This window comes from Neomonachus schauinslandi, chromosome 7 (genome assembly GCF_002201575.2).
Source record: "Neomonachus schauinslandi chromosome 7, ASM220157v2, whole genome shotgun sequence".
Classification (NCBI taxonomy): Eukaryota; Metazoa; Chordata; class Mammalia; order Carnivora; family Phocidae; genus Neomonachus; species Neomonachus schauinslandi.
This window is the reverse complement of record NC_058409.1, coordinates 32,851,323-32,857,512: the sequence shown is the minus strand read 5'-3', so window position 1 is coordinate 32,857,512 and position 6,190 is coordinate 32,851,323.

The window sequence follows — 6,190 nt, the reverse complement described above, 5'->3', positions numbered from 1 at the left end:
ACGTCACTACTTTATGATTTATGAACCTATTTGATTATTTATGGGTATGTCCAGAATAGGCTATTGGGAAACATACGGTAGGGCAAGCCCTCAGCATTTCCAGAGATAACAAACACATACTTCAAAAGACTGAGCTTGGAGAAGCCAAATTTTGTAGGTCAGGAGGGAAGAACAAAAAACACCTAGCAAGCAGACCATCTTCCTACGAGTTGGAAGGTCTGCTCTCTTGGAGAAAGGAATGTCCTTGTGGGCTGGTTCTGGAGATTGTAACTTGCACAACATTTTCAAAAGAGTTTTGGAGGCACATCAGTGAGAGCAGCCTGGAGAACGGGCCCAGAGCCCCTGCAGAATCACTTTGCATTTGGCTGGAAGCCCAGGGCTCTAAAGCATCAGTCTGTAGGAAGGATACATCCATGTAAGAAGCGTGGAGGTCTTCAGGCTGGCCGAGAGCCTACAGGATGCTCCGGACAGAGGGACACCAGTACCTGGGGCCTGCAGAGCATGCTGCTGTACTGGGGAGTGCGCAGTTTTTCCTCTTGGAGGGTGTTTTCTCTAAGCATCAAAATAATTCCTGACCTCCAAATGAATGATGCTCTATGGGGGTCTGAGTTTTGGCAGTGGATAGCCCCACTGCAGAGAATTAAAGACCCAGAACCCAGGGAACAAATAATGGACACTGGAGGCGATCCCTGGAAATGTGTGCGTCTCTGCTTATGTTTTCCTACTCCTCGTAAAGGAGTGCGGAGGCTAACAGTGCGATTGAGCTGTTGGGGGATACAGCCTGACTGGATTTCCAGGCCCTACTTCCTGCCAGCTACATGCGGTCCAAACATCTATGCCCCTTTTACTGGAAGCTCGGCTGGATTGATCCGGTATGGCCAGATTATAACCTCCTTAAAGACAGATACTGTGATTTCTACTATAGGCCCAGAATCCCTTCTCTGAAAAGCCTTGGGATGATATGTTTCTGAGCGGAGACTTTGGGGGATTTTAGACAGGTGGTTTGGTATGTACATTGTATATTATGGAACAACCTCAGTGGGGTCTGGGGCAGTTCCCTGTCATCAGAAACACTGGTGATTCTGTACCAGATTACACAAATATTAATACAAAGGGTGATAAAGACTTTAAATCGTCTCAGGGCAATTTGGGTCAGGTTTTGCCACAATTTGAGTTATGAAAGAATGTCTAGTTTTCAGAGCTTTTTGCATCTCAGAATGTAGATTAGGGATTTCAGGTCTTTCTTTTCATTTCCATTTCTTTCTCTTTATTTACTTTTTTAAATTTCCAGAACAGTCTGCCTGTGGCAGGTGCTGAGTAGAAGTGGTTGGCATCTAGAGTGTGACATCTTGATCTCCCTCAAATAATATTTGATCCTGGAAGCCAGGGGATGGTTTATTCTCGGTGACTGGGGGATTCTTGAGGATTAGAAGGATTCTAAATTAAAGAACAGGAGAGAAAGACATTGAACCCACAGGCTCTCTGTCACCCTGGACAGTAACACACAAACCCATGAATACACAGAATGGTGACTAGCACCTGATATTCAGCGCCCAAGTAAACGAGAAGAGGGCATCATGGCACATCAGAGGCAATGGTAAGCTTTAACTGATTGCTTAGAAAATGACATTTTTAAAATATTGCTAAAATATTACTAAATGTTAAACTCAAGTTTGTTCAATGCTAAGTCAATAGCACAGGGGATTGGCAAAACGAAACAACAAGCTACATGGAGAATGATAATCAAGCTAACATCTGTGAATGCTTACAAGTTTTCAAATGCTGGGCTTAGCACTTTATATACATGATCAATGAACATGGCAATTCTGCGTGGTAGCTAATGGGGCCCCATTCTGCAGATGGGGAAACTGAGGCTCTGTGAGACTGAGTGAGTACTTTGCTAGTGAGTGTCCAGCCAGGACTAAAACTTGAGTCTAGTAGTATGCTGGTAAACCAGCTATCAGAGAAAAGGAAGGAAGGAAGGAAGGAAGGAAGGAAGGAAAGAAAAAATTGAAGGAAGAAAGGGAGGTGGGGGAAGAAAAAGAAGAAAAGAGAGAAAAAAGCCCTGATTATAGTATTTTCCAATTTCTGTGGTGTAAATACTCTCACAAGGGTTGATTTCAAGCCCACTAATGATTTACTAACCTGAATATTTAAAAATTGGCTTTCACAAACCGGGAGGAACCACCTCCTGTACATGCGGTCAAATCCACCCCATGGCCATGTCCACAGTTTGCTGCCAGCTCTGGAGGATGAGATTGCAGTTCACGGAACACAACTGGCCTGGGAGCACCAGACCAAGATGCTAGCCCCGCCAGTCAGCCAAGGCCACATTCCTACCTCAGACCTGGTACAGATCCCTGAGCGGGGGAGGAGGGGGAAAAAGACAGAAAAGCACCCTGTCTCCCTTTCTTCAGGCAAACTTTCCTCACCAGAGGGTGTGAGGTGGGTTCCTGCCAACCTGGCACTCCCTGACAGAAATAACAAAACCTAGAGTTCTTTTTAGGCCCTACAGACTTTTGCGCCGTGAGGTAAAGAAGTGAGGTAAAGACTCGAGACTAAAAGATCTGATCCTTTTTTGAGATCTTTCAATTCCCAAATATTGCCTTCAAAGAAGTAAGGAAGTATCTTCTACAAGATGGGGAAAAATGTTTGGGTCTGCTTTTAACCAAGGGTAGGGTATTCCAGCCTAATTTGAACTCACTTAGAATAACGTTTAGGGTCTTGGTTTAGCCTCTCTGTTGATACCTGTAGGACCCCACCTTCTAATTAGGTCTTCTGATAACATGTTTCCACTAGAGGCTCCTAAGAAGGGACCGGCCTGGTATTCAATCCACAAATATGCCGAGGGCAATGATTATGTGCAGGCATTTGCTAATAAATGCAGGGCCTAGAAAAAGAGGCATAGCTTTTGTTCCGGAGCTTCTGAGACTAGTGAAGGAGACAGTCAGGTAACCTTAGTTAAATTATATTCATTTACTCATTAAACAAATATTTATCAAGGGCCCATTAGATGCCAGGCATTTTGCCAGGCACTGATGGTGAGTAAGACAGATTGGTTTGTACTATTATGGAGCTGACAGTCCAGTCATAAAGGGAGACATTAATTAAATAATCACAAGAATGAATGTGTAATTAAAAAACGAAGTAAGAGCTCCGAGGAAATGTTAGATGGTTCTACGAGAATGAGAGGAGCCTGACCCAGTTAAAGAAAGTCAGCAAAGGCTTCCTTGAGGAATTGGCAATTGAACTAGGACTTGAACAAAACGTAGGCGTTCACGCAGGCGAGTGGGGTGGAAGGAAAGAGAGGAATCGTGCTCTAGAGAGAGGGGACCGTGTGGGCCAAGATCCCAGGGTGAACAGGGGCACAGGGGTTTCAGGGAAATGGAAGGCCAGTGTGGGGAAAGAGCATGGTGGGTGATCAGGCAGGGGATAAGCCAAAGCTGGTCCTCCGAGCCCTGCAGGCCCTATTAAGGCCTTAGAACTTTTTTAAAAAAGCAAAAGGGAACTTGTAATTACGTTTTGTAATTGAAGTGTAGTTGACATACAATAGTATATTAGTTTTAGGTGTACAACATAGTGACTCGACACTCATATACATTATGAGACAACAGGGATAAGGCCTTAGTCTTTCCCCCAAGCAGTGGGAAACCACTGGATGCTTTCAGTGGGAGACATACATGGCAATCATAGCCAGGGCTTCCGTAGGGTAAATGTGCTACTAGAGGGGCATATAGGGAATCAACTAAAATCTAAACTGGCGTGTGTGGTGTGGAGGGAGAGGAGGGGGTTGGGGCTGGGGGATGTGTCCACATCGACCTTCTGGAGGAGGACATATCTGAGATGAATTTTTGAAGGGAGAGAATGACCTAGCCCGGCCACGGTGGAAGGTGGAGGGAGGGAGAGAGAATGCTTCTGGGTGAGGGTGAGGGTGTGGGGGGGCTACAGGAAGAAGAGGCCAGTAAGAGAAAAGGCAACAGAACTTATAAACTTCCATTATACTTAATGCCTGATTTCATGTAGTTAATGGATTCATTTATTAGAACAACTTGTGAAAATCCCCAAGGGCCCATGAAGGCTGGGCTTAATGGTTTTATCATGTCATAGACTTCTTTACTCCTCTCCTTTAACGAATCCTGAGTAGGCAAGGAACTTAGGACTAACTACTGCTTAAAATATAGGTAAATTGTAAATAGAGCCCCCAAAGAATAAGGGCTTTTTGTGCCTCTGGGGTTTCCTTCGGCAACAAAAAGGGATTTCATTTTTTGTATGTTTCAGCTGATTCATAAATCCCACTGCCACAGTCTATCAGCTTCATGTTGACTCAAGGCTGATTTTCAGGAGTCGACATGTTCCCCTCAGGTTTCCAGCTATGGATGTGAACTGCAGGGCGGTGAGAGCGATCTGAAGTCAGTACAGCCACCCCCCATTACTGTCCCTCTTACTGCGGGGAGCAGACAGAGAGCACAGTCGTGGCTTTATAACTGTGGGGTGCACTGTGGTTGGGAGGAGAGGGACACCTGAGGACCTGCTGGCCTCTGGCCGAGATCTCCACAGTGATGAAGCCCAGGCTGTCAGGCTTAGACACACATAAGAATGTGAGCATTAGGACAATCCTTGGCCAGACCTGGAGCCTCCAACCTCAGGAGCCTTCTGGTCTATCTGGTCCCCCTTCGTACCAAGGGGATAGAAGCAAGAATGCAAATGGATAGAGCCAAATTCATACCCAGCACTTAGAAAACGACTCAACGGAGACTCCCCGCTGGTGCTAGATCTAGAAGGGAAGCCATCCTTGATGCCCACACAGTCAGGGGCGCACAGGGACCTCCACTTGAGGAAACCCAGGGACAATGACAAACAAAATCCTGTCCACCAAAGACTGGCAATACAAATGGCTATTTGTACAGTTAAGTGGCAACCACCAGTATATAATTATCGTCTCCTGTACCAATGAAGTATACAACTTAGCAAGTCCTTGGGGAAAAAAAAACAAAAAATATTTATTATCTCTTGGCTGTACTTTAAGGCACAGGGATCTGATCACTGTTACATGTTAATGGAGAGGTGATAGGTGAAGATGCCCAAGTTTGGAAGAGCTAAACTGCTTTATATCAGAAGGAGATCCAGAAGCAAATGGAGGGAGGAAATGGAATGAGAGAGAGATTGAGAGGTTGGGTGAAAAAGGGCTGAGCAGAAAGACAGAAAGAGAGACCATGAAAGGAAAAGGTGGGCCCACAGACGTAGAGGCTTGTGGATGAACAAGCAGGGTTTGGAAGAGAGATTGTGGATTTGGGAAAGAAATGCAATGTGCTCCACAAGGTGAAGTCTGCGGATATAAATAACATTTTTTATCTGTTACTACATTATCTGAAAAGAGCTGGATAGAGTTTCACCATATGTGAAGGGGATGTTTGGGATGGCCTGACTTTAAATATAGTTTATGTAGCATATCCAAAATGCTCTTTGGGGGTCGCTGGAGGGACTGCAAAGCATAGCTGAAACCGGGGACTGTGACTGGCCCGTGTGACTGCGGATTGGAAGACATGAACCACAGACATTAAAATACCTGGAGCAAAAGAAACAAAGAGAGGCTTCCAGCATGAACCCTAATTCCAGGAAAATTACTCAAATTGTTTTGATTTACGATGGAATTGCTTTCCATGTGAGCAGATCTATGAGGCCACCCTGGAGATGGATGGATGGATGGATGGATGGATGGATGGATGGATGGTTAATGCAGGGCATGCAGGACCTTCCGTGAAGCACACAGTGCTCCCTAGAGCCTGGCGCTGTGGGGTCTCTTGGGGAATGAGGACATGCCTGGAGTCTCACTTCAAGGTTGACATGGGGATAAAAGTTGGTGAAAGCCAACGTCTGGGTCACAAATGAATAACTTAATGAATAACAAGCTCATGGGGGCAGATGTCTGTGCCAGACAAGAGGTAAAAATCCCACTTTCGGCAATGATACAGTATCAGTGAAGTCCCTTCACCTTTTCATGGTGTTAAGGCCAAGTGACCGCTTTGTTTCAACACACTCCTTTTGAGGCTCGGCACCACCACCTAGAAGCTGTTGACCTTGGACAGGCCATCGAACATCTGTAAGCTTCGGTGTCATTTTAGAAAAAATGGGGATCACATGAGTGTCTGTCTCAAAGAGTAATAAAGAAGGTCACATGAGCTAACTTGTA